Genomic DNA, 15,224 nt, shown 5'->3' on the forward strand with positions numbered 1-15,224 from the left:
CGTGAGCACTGAGTGAACATTAAAATGCTGGTCTCCATGTAGAGACGAACCTAGTGCCAGCCAGAAGACAGCAGGGCCTAGGAACCCAGCTTGGGGCAAAGCTTGGTCTGTAGATTTACTTCTGCCCTGAAGAGCCAGTATGTTTATTTCCCCCAGAGTCTTTCTGGAAGGCTTGTTCTCTGGGTCCCAGCTGTGCTGAAGGAAGAATCCATGTTCACCCAGCTCTGAGCGTCTGTGGGGACACCTGTCAGCTCTTGGAATCCAGAGGGACCATCCTAACAGAAGCTATGGTGGCTGGAGCAGTGAGGGTGTCTCACGTGATGCTGCTTCTAGTTCTTGACTGCATTGATGCCTTTACTTCTCACAAGCTCTCGAGAAACAAGGACCGTTGCTCTCATTCCACAACCGAGAAAGCTGAGGCAAAAAGAGTTAACATGTTACCCAGTGACACCCAGGTCCACCTCCCTCCTTTTCATCGCTCAGGGTCACGTTCTAGGTAATAAAATACACAAATCCCAAAGCTCAGGTTTGTGCCTTTCCCCAAATGGACACGCTGGCATCACAACCACTTCAATCAAAAAGTAGGACGTTTCCCATCACCCTGCTGAGCCTCCTCATCAGTCCCCCACCAAGAAAAGCTGCCACTGCTTCACGTTGTCTGTCCCAAGCCTGGCGTGGGTGGAGCTGCACAGTGTACCTGCACCACATGGCCCGCCGCCTCCCTCCCCCACACTGCGCTGGTAAGAACTGAGCTCAGGGACTGAGGAGATGGCTCAGTGGGTAAGAGCAATTGCCTGCCACACAAGCATGGAGGTCTCATTTCTGATTCTTGGCACCCATGGAGAAAGTCAGGCCCGGCCTTTTGAGCAGTTCTAACCCCAGCACTGTGAGGAACAGACAGGAACAATGCTGGGGCTTCCTGCCTGCCAGTCTGGCTCCAGGTTCAGTGAGAGTTCTTGTCTCAAGGGAGAGGGACAGAAAATTAGAATAGGACATGTGTCCTCTGATCTCCATTCAAGTGTGCTCACACATACAACACACACGCACACACACACACACACACACACAAACACACCCATCTTTGACATATAACGTGACATCAAAGTTTAATACCAATGATTGTTAAGTCTTCAATAAGCAGGCTACAACCCATATAGCCACAGAGATTGGGTACAGAGTAAGGGACTAGTTCGAGGGTTAGATCACCCTGAGGAAGGGAAATAGAATAGATAAGTATACTGGATGGGAGGTGGGGGAAGACTGGAATGGGAGGATCAAACAGCGAGAATGGAAGAGGGAGGGAAGGGGCAGCGAAAACTCAGGGCCATGTGAGGGGTCATATGGAAATCTAACACAGTAGAAGCTTCTTAAAATGTATACCTATGTGAAGGTGATCTAAATGGAATCACCAAATCATGGGGGGCTGGACATCTCTCATTACCAAATGAAGGCTCCAGTTCTGGGAATGGGTTACATCTAATTGAATTGCTGGCCAAAGGGGCCCCATGGGAACCCCAAAACAACTCAGGCTCCTGCCAAGGCTATTGGTTGCTCTCCACAAAACCGTTGGTAAGGCCCTATTGCTGAAGACAATGCCCACATAACTCATAGAATATGAGAAGTTGAGCTGGTGCTGACCCAGAGCCTTCATCTCTGCTGACTGGTTCACAGTACCGGAAGGTACTCTGTGTGTGCCACAGGAGAAAAGTAAACAGCAATCCAGGTACAAACTTCAGTCCACAATGGTGACCTGCTGCAAGACTTGCTGGTGCCATAGTGTCACAAAGCTTTGACACTAACCAACCACTATCTGATTGGATTTAAGGCCCACTTCATGAGATGGAACCTGTCCCCAGTTCTGCTTGGGTGGCCAACAACCTCAGGGACCTAGGGAGAAACCAAGCTCTATCACGGTTCTGCTAACGGAACACAGCAATAAAATGACTTCTAATGACATTCCACTGTCTCCATAGACCAGTGTCTCACTCAGCCATCATCAGAGGAGCTTCCTCCTGCAGTAGATGGGAACTAACACAGAGACCCACAGCTGGACAATGTGCAGAGAGTGAGAAACCTCAGAACACTCAGTCCTAAACGGGATGTCTCCATCAAATCCCTCTCCTATTCTGATTTGTTTTTATTTTATCTAATTTATTATTATTAATTATGATTATTATTTGTCTGTTTGTATCCAAAATCCAAATGAGAGAGAGAAAATAAGGGTGTGAATTTGAGTGAGTAAGAAAGTGGGGAGAAGCTGGGATGAGCTGAGTTGGTCTATAGATTTACTTAGATTACTGAACCATAATCAGAATATATTGTACTAAGAAAATATTTTATTTTATTTTTTAGAAAAAAAAAAGCTTAACACTGATGTTTCTCAGGGGTCCTCCAAATGCCTTCCATTTTCTCTGACTTCTGGATCAACTAAGAAAAAAGACAGTAATATTACCATTACTAGAGAACACTGACAATAGAAAATTGTGCTTACCTCCATGAAAAAATAAACTTCCTAAATCTGAACCCCAGAATCTATCAAGCAGGAGCCCCTACCTGGAGTGTTGGACACTGTCCTGCCAGGAACAGCCTGCCTGAGCCACCAGCATCTGAGAGGAGGAGATCCAGACAGCTCGGGGCCCTATACTAGTTTGATGGTAGATGGGATGGGGGTAGGGGCCAGAGAGAAAAGTAGGGTATCTCCTGTGTATGTTGCCTGGGTAGGGTGGGGGATGCTGATGTCTATCAGTACAGGTGAGAGACATGGGAACCAGAACACCTGACTTAGAAAGGAGGAAAGCCATCAGGCAACTGGATAACCCACAATATTTTTAATAGGCCTACGTGGACACATAGCCCAGTGAGGTAAACCCTGTCCCTGGCTAGTTTCTAAGCTCTGGCTTTGCTGATATGCAGAAACATGTGCCTTCAGTTTCCAAGTAACTATGAATTCGTGACAGCTTCAGGGGCTGTGGACCCTGTTCAGTGTCTCTGAATGGTCACTTGTCAGGTGGGTATCACTCTGCCCAGGTCCAAGTCCCTCTGCCTATCATTCTCTCAATGCTAGGAGCATCTGAGGGGGCTTACAGGGCACCTAATGGACCTGGAGACCTGGAGAAGCAGGACCCTTGCTGTGCCCTTCAGTAGGGGACCATCTAGTAACAAAGTCCACCCATGCTGCTCCTGCTTCCAAGAGGTGGAGTGGCCGAGATGGGCCTCTGACCCCTGGCCAGTAACACTTAATTTCTATCCATGCCCCTACCCACCCAGAGCACCTTTCTTCTAGGACATCTCCCAACTGTTGACCCCCTCCTTCCTGAGGCATGGCTGTGATAACTATCCCATGTGACCTGCCTGTGCTCATAAGGCCATGCCATGCTTTTGTGCATCTGTCCTTCCCAAGCCACCCCAAGGTCACTCCCCAGGAGCTTTCCCTGACACTGCACAGATTGTTTGGGGGAAAATATTATTCTCCCACAGCTGGGAACCCAGCAGGTGTGAGAAGACTGATATGAGTGGAGCCATCAGAAGGCCTCCACAAAACCACCCAGAGGTGAGCTGAGGGCTGAGGAACCTGGTCCAAATTCAATACTCAAAGGGTCCACCTCCCACCTGCTCAGCTTCTACCACCCTTGTTCACCATTGCTCTGAGCCCATCAGCCAGTAACTGAAGAAGGCAAACTGGCTGCCCCTTGGCCAGAAGCCAAGGAGCACCTTGCCTACTTAGAATCATTTCTGGGAAATAAAATAATCAACTAGTCCATGTTGACTGCAGACACCCCGTTGCAGGCCATGAAAACCTCAGCTCTGTTCCTTCCAGAGTTTTCCCATGTTAGGGACCTGCACCTCAGAAAGAGCCAGGCAGGGCAGTTGGCTTCCAGGGAAGGCAGAGAACCCCTAAGAAACAGGGGTCACATGGTTCTGAATTGCTGCCCTACAGCACCCAGCGGAAAGGACATATCATCATGCTTATTAATAATTCCTCCAGTCTGAGGCACAGAGTTCCCAGTGCGGCCCATTTTCCTTCTTCTGTCCTTCTACAGCATACCTGATACCTGGTGGGAAAGGGCTTCTCACTACCCTTCCATTATCTTTCTTCCCCTCATTTCCGTCACTATCCTCTGGCAATTTCTCTTCCAAACACCCTTTACAGTCCCTCTGCTACCTTCCCTGGAATGAGATTCTGCTTGCTAATTTATACTAAGACATTAGCATCTCTCCATTAGGGACTTCCTTTCTGGAAAGTCGAATGTGTCTCCATTTTATTCAGATATTTCCCCCCTCATGCCCAACCCTGCAATAAAGGGTTAAAGATTCCTCCCTGCAACACTCAGGACTCTATTCAGCAAATTTCATAGGCGTCTTTCAGCTTCTGGTCTCTGTGAGGAGGACATCCTCCTCCGAACAGCAGTTTGAAATTAACGATCGTGAGCAGCAGCACAGAGAACTCATCTTTCCTAATTCTGATTCCTGGTCCTTTCAGCAATCTTCCTTGTAAAAGCTTGGAGTTGCTCCTGGATATTCATGGCTAGGGCATTTGTTCAGATTTTTCAATGTGGAAAATCATCCCCTCAGCAAATTCTTAGCATTTTTCCTTCCTTTTCAGTGTTCATAATTTTGACTTGTGTTTTCTTGCCCTCGTAGCTACCTGGAGCCACTCTGTGGCATGCTGAGGTTGGGCCTTGCCATGGTGAGATAGAAGCCGCCAGGCTGCACACAGGTCATGGCATTTCCTAGTTGGAGGGTGCTTTCACAACCCATACCTCAGTTGGTTCTTGCGTGGTGATTCAGTTAACCAACAGTTGTGCTGAGGGTTGGGGATGTGGCTCAGTGGGGCCGGGTGCTGCCTACCATGAACAAAGCTGGTCCCAGTCCCAGCACCATAAACATGCTTGTGGTTGCATACTCCTGTAATCCCAGCACTTGGGAGGTAGAGACAGGACGATCATAAATTCAAGGTCATCCTCAGCTACAGGACAGCTTGTGTTCAAGCAGGGCAACAATTTGAGGCCAGCCTGGCCTACACGAGATCCTTTCTGAAAACACAAAACAAAACAAAAAGTGTGCTGAACCGTTCAGATGCACCAAGTGCTGTGACACCTGCCTTTGTCTTCTCTTTGTCACAGCTCAGCATGAGCTAGGGAAGCAAGTGTGACACTCATCATCCTTAAACAGAGAAATTCAGAGCCCTTCCGAGTGGGAAGAATCATCCTCACCTTCCAGGTGAGGTCAGAGCGTGGATGGGACAGGGACCTGTACAAGGTCCCACAGCCAGGAGATGTGGGGGCTGAGGGGTATCCTGCCCTGCATCTCTGCCTGCAAATCTGGCTTCCTGATCCCTCAGGGCCAGCTGGCCTCCAGGCAGTGCCAGAGTCCCTGCTGGCACCTGTCCTAGTTGGCCAAGGGCTGAACACAAGGCTGGCTTTCCTCGATAGCCAGCCAAGAAGGAGAAGAAGGCTGCTGGTGGAGATCCCATGGAGGTCAGAGCCAGGCTGAAAACCTGGGCCTCTCCAGCTGCTCTCACCAAGCGGGTACCACCTGACCTTGGGGTTCACCGCTGCTGCGTCCCACTTTCCTACCTGGCAGGCACTGCTCTCAGAAATCTGGCTGTAGGAAATGACCTAATTCTGGGCTACATGGCTTTAGGCCCAGCCTAGAATCAAGGCTGTTGTTGCCAGGCCTTGTAATGTGGGAATGAGTGCGACCATTGGTAATGAGGTATATGAGGTATATTGGTATATTCACCTCAACATGCCCACTGGTTCACAGTGGTTCAGACTGTGGCAGTGGAGAACCTTCTGTGGTCCCTACTTGTCATCAAACCAGTACTGTGGAGTAGTGGCTTACACCTAGTAATTCCAGGACTTTGAAAACTGAGGCAGGAGTGCCATTAGTTTAAGGCTAGCCTGGGCTACGTAGTGTATTCCAGACTGGGGCTAAAAGTGAGATGCTGTTTGAAATAAAGCAAATAAAACCTGCTGGGTGGTGGTGGCGGTGGTGCATGCCTTTAATCCCAGCACTCGGGAGGCAGAAACAGGCAGATCTCTGTAAGTTCGAGGCCAGCCTGGTCTACAGAGTGAGTTCCAGGACAGCCAGGGCTACACAGAGAAACTCTGTCATGAAAGAAAAAAAAAATAGACAAACAAAATCAAACACACACATACTACAATAGAAAAGGGGGGAAGAAAAACAAAAATAAAGCAAGAAACAAATAGGGGGAAGGGGAGAAGAAAAAGAAAGAAAGAAAGAAAGAAAGAAAGAAAGAAAGAAAGAAAGAAAGAAAGAAAGAAAGAAAGAAAAACCAAAAGGAAATCCTAAGGTTTCCTTTTTTGGCTCCACCTCAACCTGGCCCAGCCACATTTCCTTGGTTCATATTCAAGGCCACCTTCTCTACTTGTTTCCCAAACATCTTTCCTCTGTGCTCACTCTGTTCCCTCGCTTGGAAGGCTACTCTGCTCTCACCCCAGGCCCCACCCTAATCCTCTCCACACCCAACTCTTCCCATCGACAAACCAGATCCTATGTCCCAAGAAGTATCATCCACTCCTCCCCATGGAAGATATCTTACCTCCCTTCGTGCCAAGTCACACAGACAGGTGTTCTCGGCTTCTCTGTTGCAGAATGAAGAAAGTCAGAGATGAAATCATGGCAGCCACGGGTGCTTGCTGGCTGCTAATCACTGTCCGAAATGATTTCCAAATTCTGCCTCCATTTGGGCCTTCTTCTGGTGTCTGGATTAGAGAGAGAGCCTAGGAGAAGATTCCTGGGAGACAGGACATGTGGAAGGGGGCATGTGAAAGGGGGCATGTGGAAGGGGGCATGTGGAAGGAGAAATGTGGAAGGAGAAATGTGGAAGGGGGCATGTGGAAGGAGAAATGTGGAAGGAGAAATGTGGAAGGGGGCATGTGGAAGGAGAAATGTGGAAGGTGAAATGTGGAAGGGGGCATGTGGAAGGGGGCGTGTGGAAGGGGGCATGTGGAAGGAGAAATGTGGAAGGGGGCGTGTGGAAGGGGGCATGTGGCTTTGGTTGGCAGGAGACAGACCTTACAGATTCACCCTGCTTCCTTGCTGTCTCCCACCATCCTCTGAACAGCCTTGGAAAGGTCCACTGGGAAGAACATGCTCCTGGGAATCTGCTCACCCAGCCTTACATCACTCCTCTGCAGCAGCTCGTCTGAGAACGCACTTTGTGTGGTGGTTGGGGAGAGCCCGAGCTGCTGATGGAGCTGGTTATCACTCCAGCAAGTGCTGCTTACAGGATGCTCCAGCTTATGACCCCATTTAACCCTCACTACTCCTCTCTTGTCCGTTGACCATCTCCACTCTGCAGGCAAGTCTCAGCGAGATGGAACACCTGCCCAAGGTCACACAGCCAGGAACCCAAGTAGCATCTGCAGCTCTTGCTTCTTCTTCTTGGGCCCCCTGTGGCCGAGAGTAGGAAAGATGGCTCTCCTGGCTGCGTGGTTTGGTGTAGCAGGACAGGAAGCTGGAGTTGGCATTTAGTATCTGGCTCCTTTCTTCCTTTTCTGCCTCTACCCTTTCTTCCTTTCCCAGCCAGCTGGCCAGCCAATGTGTGCCAGGTACTGTGTTAAATGAGCCAGAGAAGTGCAGTAAAAAGGGCTTTGGGGTGTGGTTCTGTTGGAAGAGTGCTTGCCTCTGGTGCAGAAAGTTCTGGGTGTGAGATTGAGGTCAGGGAGGCCCCAGAGCTGGATCTGAGAGTGAGCAGGGCGTAGCCAGAAGGAAAGGGAAACTATACCAACTGGGGGGCAGCTGGGCAAAGACGAGGCTGCCTGCACAGGCCCTGGGCTCAGGCTTGGATGAAAATCCTGGGGTCACTGCTGACCTCTGCACAGACTCGATGGTCTTTCATCCCCTGAGTCTTGATTGTCCCCAGATCAGCACTACAAGGAGACTTCCTGCAGGCGTGACATGAAGATGCCGTGAGCTGAAGTGAGCAAAGTCGAAGCATGGAGCCCAGGCCCAGTCAGTGATCTGACCCAACACGACACCTCTCGGTAATAATGCACAAGTAAGGCAAAGGTGAGGTGAGGACCATGAAAAGCAAATCCTCCTTAAGAACATCTGTGAAGGGCTGGCCACGGCATCGGCTCGGGGGCCGTGAGGAAAGTTCCCTCAGGTCCCCGAGAGTGATTTTACCTTAGGTGCAGGTTGTTCTCGCTCTGGTGCCCAGAGGCCCTCAGACCAATTAAGTCATCAGAGTCTTGGCGTCCCTTACAGAGCCCAAGTGATTCCAGTGTTTAGTTGAGGCCAAGAGCGTAGCCTGAGAGACACACTGGTGATTAGGGACCTGAGGGTGGATAAGACTCAATAAATATCGAAATGAGAAAGGAGCCCCAGGCCCCAAGGAAGATGTTGAGAAGAATCCTGGAGATGGGATGGGGTGGGGTGAAGGGAAAAGAGTTGGAAGTAGAAGTGTGATGGCAGTGTGGTGAGGTGTGTGTGGGGGGCGGTGAAAGTGAGGTTGGGGGAATGCAAGGCTGAGGTGAGAGGGTATGGAGGTGAGGTGAGGTGTGGAGTGAGGGGTTGTGGAGAGGAGGTCAGGTGAGGTGTGGCTGTGGGGTAGAAATGAGATGTAGTAAGGTGAGGTGAAAGTGAGGTAGGGTAAGCGGGGATGTTGGAGGTGAGATGAGGGGAGGTGAAGTGATGTAGAGGAGAGGTGTCAGCCAGCGAGGTGAGAGAAAGGTTAGGTGAGGTGAGGTAAAGGTGAGGTGTGGTAGAGGCCAGGTGGAAATGGAAGTGAGGTAGAGATGGGGTCGAGTGTAACAATTAGGAACGGGTGTGATATGGAAACAACACTGTCCGGGGAGGAGACTTAACCAGCATGGTGGGTACATGGATGCAGGGAGCTAAGGCCAGTTGCTAAGGACACTTGTAAATGAAGAACCTGGAAAACCTCTTATCCTGAGCTGCCTTAGGATGAGGATCAAGGATGTTATGAATGCTTTAATTGTTAACTTGACATAGCCTGGAATCAGCTGGGAAGAGAGTGTCAAGGAAGGATTGTCCACATTGGTTTGGCCTTTGGGTGTATCCATGGCGGGAGTCATCTTAACTAAATTAATGCATGTGAGAAGACCCAGCCCACTGTGGGAGGCACCAATCTCTGGGTGCTATTTGGGTAGAAAAATCCAGCTGAGAAGAAACCAAGCAAAAAGCACATGTATGTTCATTTCTTTCTGCTCTTGACTGTGGGTGTGATGTGTTTCAAGCTCCTGCCACTGTGCCTCCCCCGCGATACTGGACTGTAACCTGGAATCCTGAGCTAAAATAAATCCTTGCTCCCCTAAGTCGCTTGTTGTCAGGCGTTTTATCATAGTAACAGGAAGGAAGCTAGGACAGATGGCTAGTGATGTCTTCATACACGCCAGTTTTTAGTGCTAAGTGACTCTAGGGAACATCGTGTTGGAAGGAGTCTAGCCTCTATGTGTGATTAGTAGTGAGGACTATGATGGCATGGCATATGCTAGGCATTTCCCATCCTGGTTGAGGAAGCAGCTGGGGTAGGAAGTTGAGATGGAATGTTTGTGTCCCCTAGAATCCATATGTTCACCCCAACCCCAGTGTGATGGTATTTAGAAGTGGGACATCTGAAAGGCGCTATCATTTGAGCCTGAAATGTTTGCCAAAGGTTCATTTAGGAAATGGTTGGTCCCCAGCCTGTGACATTACATGTGACCTTGTTGGAGGATGTTAAGTTAGTGGGAACAGGCTCTTAAAGGGAATATTTGGACACCGGCTCCTTCCTCTCTGTTTCCCTGTAGTCATGGAGTGAGCAGTGTCCTCTCCAACCGCAATGAGCTGCCTTAGGATGGGACACAAAGTGAAGCTGATCAGCCACAGAATGAACCTAGGTGTCCAAGTTACAGATGTGGATGCTGGGCACTGAACCCGGTTCCTCTGTAAGAGCAACAAGTGCTCTTAACCACTGCGCCGCCTCTTCAGCCCCAAGCCTTTCCTTTGTGCGTGTTGATTTATCTCAAGCATTTTATTACAGAATGAAAAGCTAACAGAAAATTTGTGCCAGAAGATGGGGTCAGTACTGTAACATCCACGAGAGCAGCAGCAGAGGAGACCAGGAACCCTGGAGACACTGATGAGTGACTCTGGTGAGAATTCTGAGGACTGGAATGTGACAGTCGAGGTGACGCTCGGGATCAGAGCAGAGCGATAACAGAACTGGGAACAGGAGCAGAGGCCATCCATGTTACATACTTGGACAAGAATTTGAGTGTTTCATGTGTGTGTCCTGAGACTAGGGAAAGTCTAAGTTTAAAGGTGATAGGCCAGCTGATCAGGTAGAAGACATTGCAGGGAGCTCAGGATTCAGACTGTGACACGAGCCTTGCCGGCTGCCTTTAAGTTCTACAGCGGGAACTGGGAGCAAAGGCTGAGGTGGAAAGGTTTGAAAAGCAGGTGGTGTGTCCAGGAAAGGAGCGCATCTCACTGCTGATGAGAGGGTGTCGTTACTAACAAGGTCAGTGCTGCGGAAGAGAAGCCGTGGAGTTTATATCTGGACAAGAGGAGAGACGATCTGAGGAATCTCAGGATCAGCACGACCTCACTCATCCCAGGCTCAAGGGTATAAAAGTGCAAACTCCATTCGGAGACTTTCCTGAGTGTTGGAGAAGTGGCTCAGCGGGTGAAATGCTTTCTACGTAGGCTTAATAATCAGCGGTAGAGCCCGGCAACTCCATGGTACAGTCCACAGCTGTGCAGGAGTCAGAGAAACAACTGGGGTCTGGTATGTGAGCAAGGACTGCACCAGACTCCATCAGTGCCACACAACACCTGGCCAGAGATGCAGCGACAGAGGTAAGCATTGCTTGCTGAAATAATGCCATGTGAAGGTGTTAAGTCACCTCTCAGAGAATCTGCCCCCAACTCCTAATTCCTCATTCACCCCAACAGAGAAGATAAATCTGATTTGTCCCTGGTACCCCTTGAGCTGTGCCTGGGGTACCTATTTAGCAGGCAATTGCCACAGGCTGGTCATTGCTTGCAAGTATTTTAATTTCTGTAATCCCATCCTGAATTCCTTCCCATTTTACAGAGCAAGGAAACCGAGGCTTGAGAGGAACCCAGTAAATCAACAGGACATGAGCCTCGCCCCTTGGGTTCAGCAGAACCTTGAAAAGCCATCCATGTCTTTTGAAATCTCAGAAGCAGGAAATAAGCACTCGACTTCCCTCACCCTGTGGGCTCCTGAGCATGTTGCAGGGAGGCCGACTGCAGGAGGAGATTGCCCACCTCCACTCAAGAACACTCACGCTCGGCACTGGCCCAGCTCTAACAGCTGTCAACAGTAGCCAATAGGGCATGACTTGGGGTCCGGAGTCAGGGCTGGCTGTCACCGGCTCCCGTGGACAGCATGACTCTGTTCCACTGTCCCTCCAGTCCACGGATCACAAAGGGTGAATGATACAGTCGGACGCAGTTTCTGACATCTGCCAGTGGTGCTGTTAATCAGGTTGTGTGAGGAAGCAGCAGCAGGCATGAGCTGTGGCTGCAGAGGAACTAATCAAGGGGCGTTTCCTGGCGGTGGTGGTGACGCTTGCCTGTAATCTCAGGACTCTGGAGACAGAGGCAAGAGGACCACCACACATTTGAGGCCAGCCTGGTCTTCAAAGGGAGCTCAAGGACAGCCAGGATTAGAGTATGAAATCCTGTCTCCGTACAAGGAGGAGGCAGAGCTGTCCCTTATCACTGCTGTAAAAGTGACCACATGCTCAAAATGACAGCCACTTCTTCCCCGGAAATCAGAAGTCCCGAAGTACACCAGAAGAGACTGAAGCCAAGTCAGCTGGGCTGGCTCCTTTGAGGCCTCAAGAGAAGAATGTGACCCTTGTTTTTCCCACCTTCTAGAGATTTCCTGCCTTCCCTGGATCTTGGCCTCCTCTCTAAGCCCTGCCTCCAACATCTATCACCTTCACCTTCCTAAACCCAGCAAGGGTGCTGAATGTCCGCCCCACCATCAGCCCTCATAGGTAACCAGGACTTTCTTTCCCTCTCAACAGTTTAGCTCAGTCATACCTAAACAGTCCCATTTGCTAAACAGAGGGACACAGTCACAGGGCTGGGATCCAGGCCAGATGTCTTACAGACCCTACTGAAGGGATTCTAGGAAGCTGGGTGGTTCTTCCTTTGAAAGCTTTGGGTGGGATGGCCAGTACCAGAGTTGATCACCATGGAGAAACTGCAAAGGCCTGAGGGTGTCCCTTCCCCAATTCATATGCCGATGGTTTTTGTAGGTACAGTTTGGGAAGATGACTAGAATTTCAGGAGGGATGAGGATGGGTCCCTCACAGTGGCATATATCACTTTAGAGTAAAGGGAAGTGACTCCAGCTGGCATGGATGTGATGACCTCCACACACCAAGATACAGTGGAAGGCCATCACTAGATGTGGACAGGTGTGGGTACTATGCTTCTGGACTTCCTAGCCTCCAGAACCATGACTAAACAAACATCTGTCTTTATAAATCACCCAGCTTTGGGTATTCAGTTATAGCAACGGAAAACAGACTGAGAAACTGTGGTGCCTCCTAAAGCCGGGAGGGTGAGGATGGGGGAGAATAGAAACCCTCCCCTTCACCCTGTGGGGTCCTACTGCTTGCACCTTCACCCCTGTGCTGCTTGCCCCCAGCCAGAGAGCAAGTAACCAACGGACTTCAGGGTGCATCTGAGCAGGGAGGAAGAGGGCAACGGGGAGAGACCAAGTGGGTTGCACAATGCTGCCTCAGCTGTGAACTGCCCATGCTGAGGCCTGAGGTCTCTGGAGAGGGTCTAGGGCGATGGTGCTCAATCTTCCTAATGCTGCAACCCTTTAATACAGTTCCTCATGTTGTGTGACCCCTAATCATAAAATGATTTCGTTGCTACTTCAAAACTGTAATTTTGCTACTGTTATGAATCGTAATATAAATACCAGTGTTTCCCGATGGTCTTAGGTGACCCCAGTGAAAGGGTCATTCGACCACAAAGGGGTTGAGACACACCAGTTGAGAACTCACCAGCAGACATCCCCAGGCCCCAGCACATGATGGAACTATGAGGAATTTGTCCTTCCCATGCTCAGCTATTAGGATTTGGGGCAGAGGAACCACAAGGGAAATTCAAAGCAAACAGCCGGCAGGCTCTTCAAAGCATATTTCTATAACAAAGATTGAGAAAGCAAAACGCCACAGGCTAGCAGGCAGCCAGAGCAGCCCAGGCCCTCTGAGAAGGGTGGGCAATTAGAGGAGCTGGGAAGCAATTAGAGCCACCCTGCCCTCTGATGCTCCCCAGAATCCTCCCAGGTCTTACACCAGCCTTGCCGTGGACTGCAGGCTGAGCAGGAAAGCCAAGGACCCCAAAACTTCAGTCTGCAGACTGAGGTCATGTCCTGAGTCTGCTTTGACATCTCCGTGACCTTGAGTAAGGCAGTGGCATTCCCTCCACACTTAAGTTTCATCTGTGAGTTGAGGAAAATCTTCCAGGAGGAGAACAGCCTCCTGCGGGACCAGGCTTCCTTTGAAAGGGATGCACTGGGTATGCTCAGAGAAGTATCTGCCCCTAGTGAGGGAGAAGGGTGGGACACCAGGCAAGTTTGCCCTGTGGTCTGATCTTAGTGGAACTCACAAGGGACCTGGAGTGGGAACAGCCCACAGAGCAGACCTGGTGATCATGGCAGGGCTTCAGGTGCCAGATGTCCCATTCATTTCCTGCTCTGTAGACTGCCTCAGAACCCACAAAGGAGTCTGTACCCTCATCCCAGAATCCTCTGATTGATTATACTATTTATACAGTGACCAAAAACAAAATCAAAATTCCCCCTTTTTACTCTTAAGGCTGCGAGCATTTGGAGCCTGACGCATGAGGCCTTATACAGACGTGGGGGGCCTCACTTAGAGGCTTCTTAGGCAAATAGTCCATCCTAAGAAAACCACCCTCTGGAAATTTACTATTCAGTCAGATAATGATATGTCTGCCCTGTCACCCAGATATTGGAGCCTGCACCAAGGGGCCGTGAAGTAAAACCCAGCAACTTCTTTTCAGATCCCCTCCCAGGAAACTCACCACAGCTTTCTCAAAGTGCATTAGGGTTTAAACATGAAATGTCCCCCATGGGCTCTTGTGTTTAAAGACTTGATCCCTGGTGGTACTGTTTGGGGAAGTTGCCGAGCCTTTAGGAAGCAAGCCTGGTTGCTACAGGTAGGAATCACTGGGAGCTGGTCTTTGAAGGCACAGTCCCCTCCTGGCTCTGGTCTAGCTCTCTCTGCTTCCTGCCACCCACAGTTCACAAACCCACTGCCATACGGTCTGAATCACCAAGGATGGATGGGCCACAAGGCTTTCCCTCCGTGACAAACCGAAATCCCCAGAAAACCACAACCCCGAATACATCTTCCTCTCTCGGGTTGTTTCTGTCAGGAGGGCTGTCAGAGTCATGAGAAAAACAACTGCACTGTTGCTGGGATAAACCACCGTTTCCAAAAGTAACTTAGAGATGAAAATGTCCATCTGACATATGGTTCCAGGGGCGTGAGAGTTCCTCGTGCCACGAAAGCATGGCCGCAAGGGGCAGGAACAGAAAGCTGAGAGATGGCATCTTCAACCACAGAGAAACTAAGAGTGAACTGGAGGCTGGTCAAGACTGTAAACTCTTACCCCTTGTCGTGTACTTCCCCAATCAAGACTCCGCATCCTAGAAGTTCAGTAGCTTCCCCAAATAACACCACCAGCCCAGGACCACGTATTCAAATACATGTGCTTATGGTGACACTCCTCATTCGAACCATCACACTGGCAATATGGGGAGGCAGGAAAATCATTATCTAGTCCCAGGTGACTTACAGACTACCCAGGATGCCCTTCGGATGCTGCTTCTCCCTGGGAGAAGGTGTATCCACCCTGCTGCATTTCTGCCTAGATGACAAAGCAGCTCCCAGAATCCCTGGTGAACGCCTCCCAGCCCGGCCTAGCAGCAAGGGCCCTCCCTTCTCAGTCTCATGCCCAGGCTCCGGGCTCCTCAAGTGTGCACTGTGAGCTCATCCCCCTCTCTTCCTCACGCTCCAGTGCCCAGCACAAAGAGGCCCTTCCTGGCTCCTCCATATACCCCAGACACTCAGGAGGCATCGTGCCAAATTCAGTGGGCAGAACCCAAGACATTTTTCAGGAAACCCCAAAACTATGCAGTTAAGAATTGGGTCCACACCCCAATAGTATAA

At 50.0% G+C, this 15,224-nt stretch overlaps 2 long non-coding RNA genes across 2 annotated transcripts; both read left to right on the top strand.

The window, feature by feature from the left end:
- Nucleotides 1-1,974: 1,974 nt before the first annotated feature.
- On the top strand, nt 1,975-6,790 carry LOC131908387 (uncharacterized). The gene is made up of 3 exons (XR_009378574.1): nt 1,975-2,065; nt 5,124-5,220; nt 6,618-6,790. It is a non-coding gene; the product is annotated as an uncharacterized LOC131908387 (long non-coding RNA).
- A 666-nt stretch (nt 6,791-7,456) lies between these two features.
- LOC131908389 (uncharacterized) lies at nt 7,457-11,742 on the top strand. The gene is made up of 3 exons (XR_009378575.1): nt 7,457-8,037; nt 10,013-10,830; nt 11,069-11,742. It is a non-coding gene; the product is annotated as an uncharacterized LOC131908389 (long non-coding RNA).
- The last annotated feature ends 3,482 nt before the right edge of the window (nt 11,743-15,224 follow it).

The sequence above is a fragment of the Peromyscus eremicus genome, chromosome 4 (assembly GCF_949786415.1).
Source record: "Peromyscus eremicus chromosome 4, PerEre_H2_v1, whole genome shotgun sequence".
Lineage (NCBI taxonomy): Eukaryota > Metazoa > Chordata > Mammalia > Rodentia > Cricetidae > Peromyscus > Peromyscus eremicus.